The sequence below is a fragment of the Apteryx mantelli genome, chromosome 16 (assembly GCF_036417845.1).
Source record: "Apteryx mantelli isolate bAptMan1 chromosome 16, bAptMan1.hap1, whole genome shotgun sequence".
Lineage (NCBI taxonomy): Eukaryota > Metazoa > Chordata > Aves > Apterygiformes > Apterygidae > Apteryx > Apteryx mantelli.
In genome coordinates, this window is record NC_089993.1 from 16920520 (window position 1) to 16935687 (window position 15168).

The following is a 15168-nucleotide window of genomic DNA, read 5'->3' on the forward strand; positions in this document are numbered from 1 at the left end:
TAGGCTCCAGCAGAAATGATTAGATGAAAATAGGATTACGATATAGTGTAATTGTATCTTATAGGAAAGTGTTTGTTTTTTCTCATCTTTTACAACTTGTGTGTTATACACCAATGAGATGGGACTAAGCTTTGTATAGTACTTCTACAAGTAAATGTTCTTTATTTAGTTTTTCAGGCAGTCAGTTACGGATCTTCCTGCCTCCTGACTCTCACAATTTAACATTGGGCAGAATGGCTACGTGTGCAGCGTTCTTGCATTTTGCTTGGATGTTTTTTCTTCTCGTTTCTTTAATAAGGTGACTGGGGTTGCATGAAATTCTACTAAACTTACAAACCTGAGCTTTGCCTGAAGCAGTTGACCATTTTCTGTTTTATACACATACTCCTTTTAGGTATTTGAAGATTTTTTGGTGTGTGTGTGTGGAGGGCGGGGGGTAGGGACATTTTCTGCCGAATAATTTCGGGCAAAATAAACTATGAAGAAATTCTCCTGACATTGCCAGGGTTAATTGGAGTCTTGTGAAAGGTATTACACTGCCCTCCAAGACATGCCTTAGCTTGGAGGCTAAATGCTTTCATTTTTTTGCTATAAAGTTTTGGTTAAATTGAATTTAATCTTTTTCCATCCTGGTGTATGGAAAAGTTTCCAAATGATCTTTTCCCCTTGGTTTAACACAGCACTCTCTTTTTCAGTTGCTACTACTTGTTAACCGTTTCATAAATAGGCTAACATGGCTGGTAGCTGGTAGTCATTGCTTGCTGCTTCTCCTGACTGTTGTCCAAAGAAACAGATGGCAGCAAGTAGAGCCTACTTGGGCTTAATTTAATGATTTGGTAGCATAATAGAGGTGTCTCTTTATTCTCCAGTGAGACATATTGCACTAAAATATAATGATGACTTGAACATAATGGCACAGGGTATATATATATGTATATATATTATTATTCTAAAGGAAATAACACTTCAAGTTTATATTCCATAACTTTTTGTAATTTTATAAGACATATCGTCAGGAGGAGCTTTTGATTATCTTTCGTATAAAAGAACCTTTTCCTCTCTGCTGTGATTTTGGACAGAATATACTGAGTAGCTGTTACTTCTGTTCTGAGAAATCTATCCATGCTGGAAGGAAAACAGTTTTTCCTTTTATTTCAGTAAATACTTTTACAGTCTGTGTATACACATGCTTCTGGTAATGCATTTTAACCAAGAATTTATTGATCTAGTATTGGTACATACTCAGTGATAGCTTTTATTTCTTTAGTACTTCTTAATTTTAATATACTTATGTTTTCTTTGCAAATGGTGCAAAACAATAGTGAATATTAATAATACCATGAGTTATTTATCCCTTCAAGATCTTTGGGTGTGTAAGTATTAGGTCTTAGAATGTTTTTTTAACCCTGAGTCATTTCCCTTATTACAGTCTGTGGTTCAGTGAATGCAATCTTTAAAGCTGATATATAATCAAAATCTTACTTTGTACATCCTTTAAAATTTTAAGCACATTAACTGTAGTGTGTAATGCATTTTCAAGTAGTGAAGTAGTTACCAACTATGCTTTATTCTTTTGGTCACCTAGTAGTGTGTTTAGTTAGAGGTACTGCATACTGAGCAGAGCAATATGATACTTCAGTAAAAATACACTTAAAGATTGGGAGCCATAACTCATTACACTTATATTCTGAAAGATATACAGAGTTCATGTAATAGATCTGTATGCAGAGCAATCTGCTTATGATAGCTTCAGGCCTTGACATTAAAAATTAAAAGGAGGAAAAAAAAAAAAAAGAAAACCTCTCAAACCTTAATAAAGTTATGACATCATTTTCAAAACACTGTTTAAATTCCCTCTCTGCCTAAATAGAATTTAACCCTCTCTGACTTGCAAATAAATCTTTTATTTTTCCTTTACATATCTTTTTGATGCATGTCCTTCATCAACATTAGCAAGAACAGTAAATGCATTGATCTATTGCTACACTTGGCAAGTTGAATAACGCTTTATATATAAAGTACTGATTTATAAAATGCAGTACATGTAATTAACATTAGAACTGCCAAAAGTTAAAACAGTATTAACTTGCTTCTTATTTATAACCCAAAGAAAAATAAAACAAAATATCCAGATTAATAAACTGCTCTTTTTGGCTTTCAGATATGTCAAGCTGAGTTATGCTTTCAAGAACAGTGATACATTTCTTCCAACTTCTGACAAGAGGAAATTATATGCTTAGTCAGAATTGTTGAAGATAATTCTATAGTCTCAATGTATGTGTGTTATCCCGAGGTGGGGAAAGAATTCCCCTTGGCTAGTTCTGAAAGGATTTAGTGCAAAAGGCACAGAAATAAGTGATGATACTAGGGAGAATTAAGGTAGCCAATTTATGTCAGGTTTTCAGAGGAGCTTTCATCCGGCCTGGAATTAATGCCTGCTCTTCTGCATGAGAAGTATCCGAAGTTGTCTCTCCGTGTTTGTGCGCTGCAACGTATTATCCAGTTGTCTATACAAATTATGCAGGGAGATGCTTGCTTCGAGGGCTTGGCAAGAATCGCTCTACGCTTCTGTTACTGACTCGAGCGCTAACCAGGTCCCTATTCCAGAGTTTGCTTAAGATGACGGGAGTATTTCCACTGAGGTCTGAGAGCTTTGGATTGTGCTTTAATTGCATTTAGGTCCTAATTCAGCATTACCTAAGGATATGAATAATCCCATCTCTGTTCAGCATAGTGTATGATTGTCTGCTTACGAACCTTGAACTCAATAGCGCTATTGAGATACTTAGAATTGACTTTGAGGCAGACCTTATCCAATGTACAAACCTATTCACATTTTTTCAAGTTTAAAGGGCAAAAAAGAAAATTACAAGTTACGCGTAAGGAAAATAACAGCAGTAAGAAGTGGGTGTTGCTTTTTAACAAAGGTCTGTGTGTGAATCATTTCCCTTTGTCCCTTTTGCCAAGAGATGTGTGTTTGTATCTTTTTATGGATATTCATGGTTGCTTTGCTATTTAGAAATAATCTTCTCTTTGAAATAATAATAGATGGTGCCTTTGCTGAGCCATTGTTTCCTATTGTTGCGCTAGTGTTTCTCTTCTGGTACTTCCAGATGCTGAAATGCTCATCAACTGTTCATCTTCTTGATTCAACTTGTTCTGCAAAATAATCAATTGAAAATGCATCTTCTACCAAGGACAAGTTATGAAAAGCACACTTATGTTTTTTTCCTGTTCTGTTCCATTACATTAAATGTAAGGTTTCACTCTGGCTTCATCCTGGTGTTAGAATATTTAGTGGATATATATGGCCCTACAATGACTGGAGACTGTAGATTACGTAGTAGCAACAGTAGCTTCCTTTGCTGTTAAGATAATGAGTGGAATCCTGCAATATTCAGTGTGTGTGTGTGGGGGGGGAGGGTTCTGTTGGGCAGTCTTCCTCCTACCTGCTGTCAGGATTTAAACATTAACAATTTATTTCCTTGAGGAACTCCTCAAGTCCTCATAAACATCACTGAATATTAAGAAAGTATACAAAGCACTGAAGTTGTGCTTTACTACAGAATTCAGCCTGGAGCGGTTGTGGATTTCCTTGGAGGTTTTGTTTGTGTTTTGAAAGTTAATGGGGTCTCTCTTCTTTACCTGCTTATTTAATCCTCATACATTCTCATGCCTCTTCCTCTCAGTACATTTATAACTTTCTTTAAAGGATGTTTAAGAATTCCATGAATGGTCCAACCCGGCCTTTGCAAAATACCTCAATGATGGCTTCAGGCGCCCTTTTTAGCCTGTGTTCTGCACTTCTGCTCTTCTGGGCTCGTAGCGGAAGTTCAGGCCTTAGGTTCTTTGTCTTTCAGACTACTAAGAGGGGAGAAACTCAGCTGCCCTGTTGCTGGCTTTTGCTGTAGCCATTTGCTGTGAGATAACGGCAATGCTTCCTAGGCTGGGTATGATTTTTTTTTTTTTTTTTTTTTTTTTGGTCAAATGTCAGTGCTTCCTAGAGATAGGAATGTTGCTCCTCATTAAATAACAGCTGTTGGAGCACATCAGGTTACTGATCTGAAAATGTATACTTTATTGCTGAAAACATACTTTTCTGGGTTTTGGCTATTCTTTTGTACCTTTAAACATCTAAAGCATTCGGTATATAGTACCTGTACTGAGCTTCTTTCCTGCCCTTTCACTCAACTTATAGCACTTGATGGAAACAAATAACTTTCTATGAGCTCTGTAACTTCCAGGGGCACTTCAGTTCCACAGGTTTTCTTTGGGGGCCATATTAGCTGCGATTTGAATCCTGACAAATGAATCATCCTGTTTTTATCACAACTTGCAAATTGCTCATGAAATCCATGTAAAATGCTTCCAAATATTGTGAGTCTTCCTAGATCTATGCCTCAACTTAACCTTTGTGCTCTTTGCTGTTTGACACAGAAAAATGTTGCTGTGCCACTTGCTTTAGCTGCTGCAAGGAAGAAAAGCTAGTGATTTCTTTAAGAGGATAGTTTAGAAAAGTGGATGTAAAAATGATATAAGTGATACTATTATTTCATAGTATCTGGATTTTAATTAGGAGTATTTATCCAAATACTGAAAGAAGACAGTGGTGTTTATCAACTAGCTATTAGGATGCTGAGATTCAAGGAGGTGCAGCTCAAAATCATCAAGAGATGTTTCAGGGTCTTACTTGACAGTAGAGCAGCAGAAGGTGGAGTGTACTGTGTCTTCAGAGTTGCAAGAGCTTTACAAAAAAATGCAAAATATTTCCAGATAGGCTCTCAGCAGAGTTATGATGCGTTTGAACTGTCTTGCTCCTTGCCCCATTCAGCTATGCCCCATAATAACTGACCTTTTCCAGGGTTATGTAGTACTCGGAAGAAACCACAGGAGAATTCTGGTCGTAGAAGAATCAGAGTGGACAATCCAAAACCACAAATACCAAGCAAAGAAAAGAATGGCAAGAGATTTTTAAAAGTGAAGCATGTGTCAAGCTCGTAGTGTCAAGCTCAGCTCTTGAAGTGTTTTCCTTATGGTACTGCCTGTCACAGCAAACTCTAAAAATGTTGGAATGGCCTGACTCAACCGAAGTATTGCTACAGACGGTCAGAGAGAAAATCGAAAACATGAGACTCAGAATTAACAAACCAGGCAGGAAACCTTCACTGAGGTTTAAGCTGATGCATAAGGAACTGCTTGAGCCTCTGCTAAAATAATATTAGCTTGTTCCTTTTCTTGTCTGGTCTGCTAAAGACATCAATTTTAAGAGAAAAAATATACAATTGCATGTGGAAAAATCCTTCTTAGAATCTTTGGGGATAACCAAGATACTTTTAGGTTGGATTTTGAACAGAATTATGTTATTGACCTCCATCTCTTTTCCTTTCAGAGTCCAGGTCCTGTAAAAATTCTTTTGTGCTTTTGTGGCCCTCTTCCTTTCAGTTCAGTTTTGAGTTTTTCTAATAAAATATTGCAAGTTTCAAGAAACCTTGCCTCAAAAGAGGAAAGAAGTCTTCCTTGAGGAATCTGGTGTGATTAAATGGATGTTTGTTAAACAGATGACTTGGAGTGAATTTTATGAACTCAAAGAATTGGTTATGTGTAAGGATTTTTAGGTAGATGGGGAGGAATAAGATTGTTTCTTTTTCATCATGAAGAAACTACTGTAGCTTTTTTCTATTTTCTTATATTTGCATATTGTGCTGAGACACTTTTGTAGTTTCGTCATAATAAGCATTTTTGTAGGGAAAAATGGGATAAGGCAAAAAGATACAACAGGAAATTTCTGTGCCTTAAAACAAGATAGAAAGGGTGGAAATACGAAGGCTGGTGTTCCTGCAGCAATTCATTCCTTGGTGCCTACAATCTTAGAATCACCGAAGTTGCTAAGGGAATAAATTGTGGTGCTTGTTCTTTAAACGATGTTGCATACTAGTCAAGATTTAGGAAAAACACTTGATCTGTTTACATCGAGAAATGAGAGACTCAGAGGCAAATGCTATTCAGATGACTCTGAAATAGAGAATTGATGTTTCAAGTTTAAAAAAAAAAGAATTTTTAATTAATCTACTTAACTATTGATATGAAATGCTCTTTCTTGCCACTGGGGACTCCTGTTCTACTGAATTGTTGAAAGTTAATCATAACTGTGCATTACAGAATGTTTTAGTTTTTCTCTTGGGATAGCATGCAAACAGGTACATAATCTTAAATTCAATATTTATTCCATCCAGATCAAACAAAAGATTGTCAATTGGCCAACAACTGATTAACCAATTATTGTTTGTATTATTCCATTAAGGAGGAAAAACGGTTAACTATTGAAATCTTGTCTTCCAGTGACTGTGTATTTAAGAGCAATAAATGTCACTTATGCTAGAAATACATAGGTTTCCTCCCGAAACTTACTTAGTCCTAAAACAATTTAATTCTATCCCTAATTAAACCTTTTAAAAGCACTGTCCTTCAACCTTAGCTGATACTGTATTTGCATTCAGAGATTATAGGAGAGGTATTCAACAAGCAAGTTATTTTTCTTGTCTAGAGCAGGACAAAAATGGGTAATGTGGGCTCATCTCCTTGATTTATACTTAGGATATTGAGGGAGAGCAGGACTGATTTAAATACAGTTGCTTCAGTATTACTCCAATATGAAATCAGATACTGTCTTTGATAAAAGTTTAGGAAATCCACTTTAGGAGAATGCTTCATACTTTTGTGTGAAAGCTCTGAACTGTGGCAGTATTTTTGAAAAATAACTTGCTATTTTAATGAAATATTTACTGTGATGCATCAGTCCTTTGAAATCCAGGCTTAGTGTGAGGTAGTAAAACGCAGTTTTAATTTTAACTGATGTGTTTAGTGATTTATGTCATACTTACAACCAAGATAACCTGAATCTCAAATATTCAATATTTTGGGTAGAATAACCTTCTTGCAAATCCATACAGTTAAAGTAACTCAGTGCTCTAATATATGTTCACATTGTTGACGGTGTATGAGTAGATCATATACTAACTTTCACAGCCTTTTAGAAGGTTTGAATTCAGAAGAAGATTGATTCAAATATATCAGTTCAATCTGACTTCTTGGTATGTGCCCCAAGATTTACTATGTAATTTTTCCAAATTCTTATCCCATATAAGCAACTGAAGTTCATTTTCACAAGAGATTACATGGGATCTAGTACATGTATGCATACATGTCAGGAATTAAGATGAAAAGTTCCTTTTGGAAAGGGAAGAGGGAGAAAGCTTATCGCATATCCCGGTCAGGAATAAGAAGAAAATGGTCCCGATTCCCCAGAAGGTTGCAGTTATCAGCTATCAATCAGTGCAGAGCAGCTCGCACTCAATAGTATGTGCTCTGAAGCATCAGCCTGTGAATGTCACAGCTGAATTTTAATCTGTTTTTGATGGGATTCTGCTCCCCATAGTTGCACTTACATTATAGACTTCCTTTGGATCACTGAAAATATTCTTCCTGCCTTGAGTTTGGGTTTCCTGATTCTAGTTTTCTTTTTTAATTTAACTATAATTTTGTATTATGTATTCAATCCTCAAGACAGTCTTAAAATATTCTTTTTGTATCAATTATCATTAACCTACCTGAAGATGGCTCACATCCCTTTTCCTAGCAAACAGTGATTGCAAAAACAGTTCTGTGCTGTTGCTTTTCTTGTGGACTTGTTAGTCAGCCTCAATATGTAATTTATATAGTCTCATTTTCCTGGAAAATACCTCATAGATGTTATGTTCTTTCCTTTTCTGTGCTGACTGATTATAACTTTAGGCACACAGACCAAAAAAGGTGGTTGTGCAGTATGTTTTTGCTATGGACTGGTAAACTGAAATCAATATAGGTGTGTTTTTTAATAAACCAGTTGTATTTTTGTTTGGGTTTATTGAAAATTATATCCCAGTTGAAAATTTATTTTCTTTTTCTTATCTGTTGGGAAAACTGAGCGATGGAAAGACAGATGGTCAAATGATATTTTATTAGTGATTGAGATGTATTTGCTCTAGCTTGCTGATTTATGAACAGGTTAATCTACTTCTAATATTCCTTACTGGCCCACCTGAAAATGTATTAAGGTAGAGATATATAACGAAGACAAATGTGGGAGTTTCTCAATCTGTTCACTCTACTCAATGCATTATTCTTCCTCTTAGTGTCTTCAGGATTTTAGACACTGATTTTTCTCAAGACGTGAACACCTGTTTTTAGCTGCAACTGTTAGGTACTCAGCATTTCTGGAAAAAAAGTGGTGATATTTTAACAGGGTCGTTGCAGTGTTCTTCACTGATGAAGGTGATGTGGTACTTCTCTGGAGACTGGTGACTTCCCTTTTCTCAGTAGAATACAGGTGTTCGAATTACATCGTTAATAAAAAATATATTTTGTGAGGTTGTGAGGGGCAGGACTGCTTTTTTTTTTTTTTTTTTTAATAGCACCCTGTAGGAACTGAAAGATCAGTTTAATCTGACTTTGGCTTAGGAGTTCACAAATGTAAGCTCACAGGGGGCTCAGACTCGTTAGCCAAAATTAGCTAATATGGTTAGTGGTGGATGTGTTCGAGGTCCCTACGATGGTACTCTCCCTCGTTTCTGAAGCCATGTTCATTCATGCTGTCCTTATGAGATTAAGTTCCCTTGGTTAACTGCTGAATAGCCACTGAACATTTTTTAGTCCCCATTCCAGTCAGTACAAAGCTAAATAGTCAGACCACCTTCTCTTATAGCTTTTATTTGCAAATTTATGCTTGAACGTGGTTTTCGGGGAGAATAAAGTATAGGAGAGCTCTCTGCTTTTCTGTGATGCACCTATTTGCTAGGGCTGGAGAGAAGCTCAAAGAAGATAACAGTTGCATACAGCATTATTTTTATGTAAAAATGTCAGCATCAATCCAAAGAAAAGTGTATGTACAATGCTGAATTAGGTCCTGAAACTGTATTTTGAAATATATTTAAGCTTTGCATGTACCGAGGAGAGAACAGACAGGCTACCCTGGCAGTATAATCCAAGGCTTGTAGTTTAATGCTGCACAAAAGCAAGGCAGACAGGTTATGGAGCAAGTATCCAGACATGAGACATAATTATTCTGTAATTTTTTAAGATAATTTTGGCATATTCTCTCCTGTGTTTTCTTAAGATTTCCATAGAAACAAATCTGCACCATCCTCATAAGGATGGTAGTCAGATGTCGGAGACTTTGGCATGCAGACTTGATGAAAACTTGCAGAAGCTGTGTATTCCAACAGATAGACACCTTATCCTATTGCTGCTCCTTGCATCTCGGACAAAATCTACTGTTTTTTATCAGCCTAGCTGAAGAGGCAAAGAGCATTCAGAAGAAACCAATACTGTATAGCGTTAAGGCTTGCTTGTTTTGTAGGCAAAAAATTCTTTTAGCTAAGAGGCTTATAACAACAGTATTTCATTATTCCTGTTTGTAGGACTGGAATAGGCTTTTTCTTAGCTTTTTGCTCTATCCTTCAAGGGCGGCATAAAAGTTAAGAGATGTTCTTGTGGTTTCTAAAGCCTTGATTGGCCAAGGGTGGCCTTAGGTGAGACGTTCCTCTATTTAACTAGTAAAGTCCAAGTATCTCACGTGTTGGATGACCCACTTGTATCTTGCCCCTCGCCAGCCAGTTCTTCCTTTTCGGCAGTTTTCTCCCTGAGATGACTCTTCTTTTCCTGCTGATCCCCGTTTCCCTGAGGGACCCTAGAACAGCCAGACTGGTCCCTGTTGATCCACTTAAAAATTCTGCCTTTCATGACATTTTAATCATGTGTCTAAGGTGTGAGCAGTACGGTGCTGTAGAAATGCCAAAGTCATCAAAGCTTTTCTGCTACTTTTTTTATGGAGCCTTTGTTCAGTATTTTATTTTCATTTTTTGCTTTCAGTGGATTTTTAGTGAGCTCTGATTACATAATTGAATTCGATAAATGGATGGTGTGTGCTGGCTGAGAAAATCAAGAATAAAAGATTAAAAGATAAAATTACTTCAAGGGTTTGAGTAAATCTGCCAGAGAAGCAGGTTAATTTATAAAGCATGCTATATTCTTTTAAAAAGTATTCTAGTAGGTCTATTAAACTTTAGCTTCGAACAGAATCGCGCTGAAATCTGAGAACCGTTTTCATATAACACCAGCTTGACTGTGATCCTGCACACGGGAGCGAGCGCTGGGGGGGCGGCAGCATCCTTGGGCTTGGACTCGCGTGGGGTGGGAAGGTGCGACCGGGGGAGGCTTGCGGGCAGCAGCCTTTTTCTCTTCCAAATCCTTTGCCCTTGTATGAGTTAGGGGTAAATGGGTAATCATGGGTGAAATAACAAAGGTGGTTATGCCGTTGGAGCTCTGAAATAAATCACTGAAAAAGAGGATCAACAAATTGCTTGGGTACTGATTTATAATGCAGATATCCGTTTCATCGTGGAGTAATCTCACTGGATGGCTCACAGGTTTCTTCTGAAAAGAGCAGTTTAAGGAGCTCATTTCATGAACCTCTTTATACCAGCAGGTAAACGTCACTGTTTTCAGGAGACTCCGTGCTAATGGCTTCGCCTTACTGGTTGGACCGTAGGGCTCATACGGACTCCTCCTGCCACCCCTTCTCCGAAATATTAGCACAGCGCTCTGTTGCTGACTTTTCATGTCCACAAGGAAGTTCAACCCCTTTAAGTAATCTTGCAAGTGTATGATTAAGTATAATGTCTATCTCCTAACTCAGGAGACTCCCAAAATACCCATGAAGCCTATGAAAGGATTTAACATTTCCTTACTCATTAGAAATCTCTTTGTAAAAATTACATTTAGAGATTAAAACGTGCCTGGAAATGTTCCAATAATGGTTATGTTCTCAAAATATTATACATAATATTGTTAAAAAAGCTGTATGTCATACTAACATTGTCTGACTCTTACTTAAATTTTTAGTTTTAAAATGTTGGTTGATTTCATAAGTTAAGGGAATGTGGGAATTGACATAAGGCTGCTTCAGAATATTCAGTAACTTTGTAGACTATCATCTCACCTATGTAATGTAGTGGAGAAGTGCCCAAAACATCCCTGGCCAGCCTAGGAATATCTGCCATTTTGGAACTGTTCCTGTTTCTCATATGTGAAATTGTTATAGCTTCCTCTGTATATCCAGTTTAAAGAAAGTATTAGTGATCTGCAGTAGCCATTAAACACTTTTGAAAAATAAATTGCTTCAAATGCTGTAAATTACAATGGGGCAAAAAAATGCCTTTTTTTCATTTATTTTCTTAGGTGAATTATAGTCAGATTTTATGTAAAATAGTTTATTGCTTTAAGATGTTGTGCTGCTTTTTCCTGCAGAAGTTGTTATAACTTTCTAAAGTTAAATGCTAAGAAGTAGGGCGACAATTTATCGGTACAAGTCGTTAAATGTACATGCAGTTGATGCTCAACTTTACTTGTGGATAAAGCTGGCTATAAATCTTACTAATTATTTTTCTCAAAGCAAGAAACAGAAATTTGTAATTCTCTCAGATACCGGAGACATAGCAAATAGTTCAGTGACAGCCGCACCGCGACTCCTTGACCGTATCGGCTCCAGCACGGCCGCTACCCGGGACGGCAGCGTTAGGCTGCGGATGAGTTGGTGCTGCCCTGCGGCCCGCTCGGTAACGACACGTCCCTGAGCAGCGGCACGGTGAGAGGAGACGGGGGAGGCTGACGTCTGCCTCAGCCGCAGGCCCCAGAGGAGCGGCGGGACGCCTTGAAAACCGCCAGCTCCCCTCGCCTGGAGCTCCTTCTTCCCTAACGCGCGGGGCTGCGGTCTTCTGGCTATCAGCTGTTCAAAGACTATGGCATGTGACTTGTGCGTTCAGAAAGGTCAGACGGCCTTGAACAGCGAATGAGGTCGTTTCCTCATAAAATGTAAAGGATCGCTTAAACTCTTTCAATAGCAAGTATAAAAATACCTGAGCTTTATCTAAAATAAGTTTTGAAAGGAAGATTAGCAATTTAGCGGAAAGGTTAGTTGCCCTGGGAAATTCAGCTGTCTAAAAAGCAGAGTGCGGTAATAAAATGTCCCACTCAGCTGATTGCTGCCTTCACACTGAGACCTCAGACCTGGGCTTGCCTGGACTCTCCCCTGATTGATGGTGCTGATTATGGTGGCTTAATAAGGGCTGTTGATACTTTCCCCAGGATGTTTTGGATGATTTGTAAGCTATTGGCTTGCCTTGTTTTGTTTGTGTTCTTTTTTTTCTTTGTTTTTAATTATTGTTAGAGGTTATGAAATAATTATTGTCATCAAATGCCCCTGGGTAGAGAGTGTATAAAATTTAATTTGCAACCATATGTAATATCAAATTGTCATTTTGACAAGATAAATATCATTTTAATATAGGAAAATGAAATGTAGACCCTACAAGCACAATAGTTTTGTATAGATTATATACAGTCTATTGCAATATTTTATTAATTGATATATTTCCATATTTTACTCAATTCTGTCAATATGTCAGTAATGATTACTGAAAACCTCTGCATGTTACAGTTAAATAGTGTTACAGCAATTATATCAAGAAGTAATTCACATATTAGGCTAGGTTGTAAAGCTTCACTGATACCTAAAAGTACTATTGCTGCATTAAAAAAAAAAAAAAAAAACACGCCAGGAGAGGACTTCAGGAGTCAGATGAAAAAGTGATTCATAACTAAGTTACTGTACTTTCTAAACAGGCTATATAGATGTGTACATATCTTTAGTCAAACTATCAAATTAATATTCATTACACTATTGTTATGTTATGTACATGGTCATTTCAAAAAATGAAGTCGTCTTTCTCCTTGAATAAATATTATTTCCTTAGCAGAATTTCAATGGGAAAGATGACAAAAGTGTAAAATGTAGAAATCTTAAGTGAAAATTAGATCTCCTTGATATTACTGAATAATCTTAATCAGATCCAGAAAGATTTTTTTCTTCTTCTTCTTACCTTTAGAATAACATTTAACTTGTACACTTTTGATATTATTCTGTTTTGCACAATAAGAGGATTAAAATAACAGTGAAAGTTATTTTCTCCTTTATGAATATAAAAATTAGGTATGAAGGAGGGAACAGTGTTTATTTAAATAGGTATTTGTAAGTATTAAAAACTGAGAAAACTTATTCTATGAATCTTTATGCAATCTTAATATATGGCTGTTAGGTGCCACACCTTTGCTTTTTAATAGTTGATCTTTATGATGTAGGGAACAGTTATATTTAATAGTAATAAAAGGTTGTATTTTTAAGTCATGATTGTAACTGAAGTTTTGCAATACTGTTTTGCTTCAACATTTTATTTTCTAAGCCTTAAATAAATCTAATTTATATGTGAGTTAAAACAAAAGTTGATAGCCTAGACACTGGTTTAAAAAAAAAAAAAAAAAAAATTGCCAGTACGTCTTCTGGTTTAAGTGTAATTTTCACGAGGAATTTAAACAAGGCAGTAAACGTGTTCAGGAGGCAGATATTCAAAAAGCACTCTGCTGTTATCTTTTAGCTGAGGAGGAGGAATTTTCAGCGTTTTCATCTCCGTCGATAGCAGCAGCAGCAGCAGCAGCAATTGCTCGGTATTTGTCATCTGGTTGCTGGTTGTTCATTAGTATGTGCGTTCGTCGCAGGCACAACGGAGCTCCTGCTTCCGGATGCTCGCGGCGCGCTCCTGCAGGTGTCCTAGCAAACCCATTGCGTGCCCTGCAGTCTGGGACTTGGGAGCTGAATCCCATATTATCTCTTGCTTGGGGTTTCTAAGCATGTGCTGGGGTCACAGACACATCACGAACCTTCTTACATGTACGGATCACCACAAAACAACGCTTTCCCAGAAGCTGGGGCTCCCAAGCTGTGGGAAACTCCAGTGTTATGCAAGATACTTCAAGATATTAAATAGTAAATAAATGTTTAAATAGCCAAATGTTTCCTGCTGTGCATATGTATGACTTAGCAAATGTTTGGCAGCTGCTTACATCGTCTATTGCCAGTAATGGTATCAAGCACAATAGATACTATAATCTCTGCTTTGGTTAATTCCCCACAACATCGTCATAACTGGCGAGTATTTTATTTCCTTTTAGTGTCCCTGCTGTCATCTTTCATGTGTTTTTTATTCATGGCTTCCCTTTGGTGACCTTGAGTTTAGTCCATGTTCTAGCTTTCCTTGTCCTTGGCTGGTCGTGTGGTCACGTCAGTGCTTTCTGCTTACCAATGACTTGACTTGTTTCTTTTTTGTATCCAAAACTTTCTTTGGCTTTTAAGCTCTGTTTTATGGCATCTCTATTCTCTGTTCAAGTGCCCTTACTTTTTTTTCTGTATCAGGTGTAGCAAAAGCATTTTGCCACTGGAGCATTTTTGAGAATAAAGATCTGATAAAGTTTCCATAATATACCTCAACTTGTCTGCTTGCAGCTTATTCCAATAAACTTTGGGGCATTCACATGATTGAGCAAATTCATAGACTGATTATGTTTATACAGTTTTATAAGATTGAGTCAACCTATTAAATTCCATTTTTAATATTAAAACTCTGATCTTGAATGTAATACCTATTGCATATGTGCATAAACATGTTGTTATTGACAATACAAAGTGTTTGTAAACTTTGTAGATGGACAGTCTACAGTTCCTACACAGTTACAAGTAGAAATTTGAGATGTAAAACATGAAAATCTTGATTTTTCTAGAGTTGACTAAGAGGTGGGTCTCCAGCAGATGCAAGATGGTAGTAGATCTGGATTTTAGTGGAGCTGCGGCAATTTGCCAGTTGCGAATCTGTGTGTATGTGCCCTGCCCAATATTACCAAGGGTAGAGCTGGAATAGAAAACAAATTCTGTGCAAAAATGGGTATTGATTACAGAACCAGGTTCTGTAATATCAGTGAGATGTTTAATGAGTGTGTGTCAAAAATGTATTTGTTTCCAAACAGGAGCTCATAGAGAATTTAAGAAAATCTGAGCCCCCGATTTTTTTATTTTATTTTATTTTGACCTCTTATTTCAAATGATGTATTCGTTCTAGCTGATAGAATTTTGGAGGCTGGATTATAAGTAATTTGAGTGGGCCATTTACTTGCTGCTGGCCAAATCCTGTTCCTGTTGATGTCAGCGAGAGTATGACTGGGCGCAGAATGATTCATAATGCTGGA

General features: G+C 37.0%; 1 protein-coding gene across 1 annotated transcript in view; it reads left to right on the forward strand.

Annotated features, from left to right (window-relative positions):
* Window positions 1-15168, forward strand: part of SDK1 (sidekick cell adhesion molecule 1) — a 432196-nt gene that overhangs the window by 116104 nt on the left and 300924 nt on the right. The gene's annotated exons all lie outside the window — the stretch shown is intronic.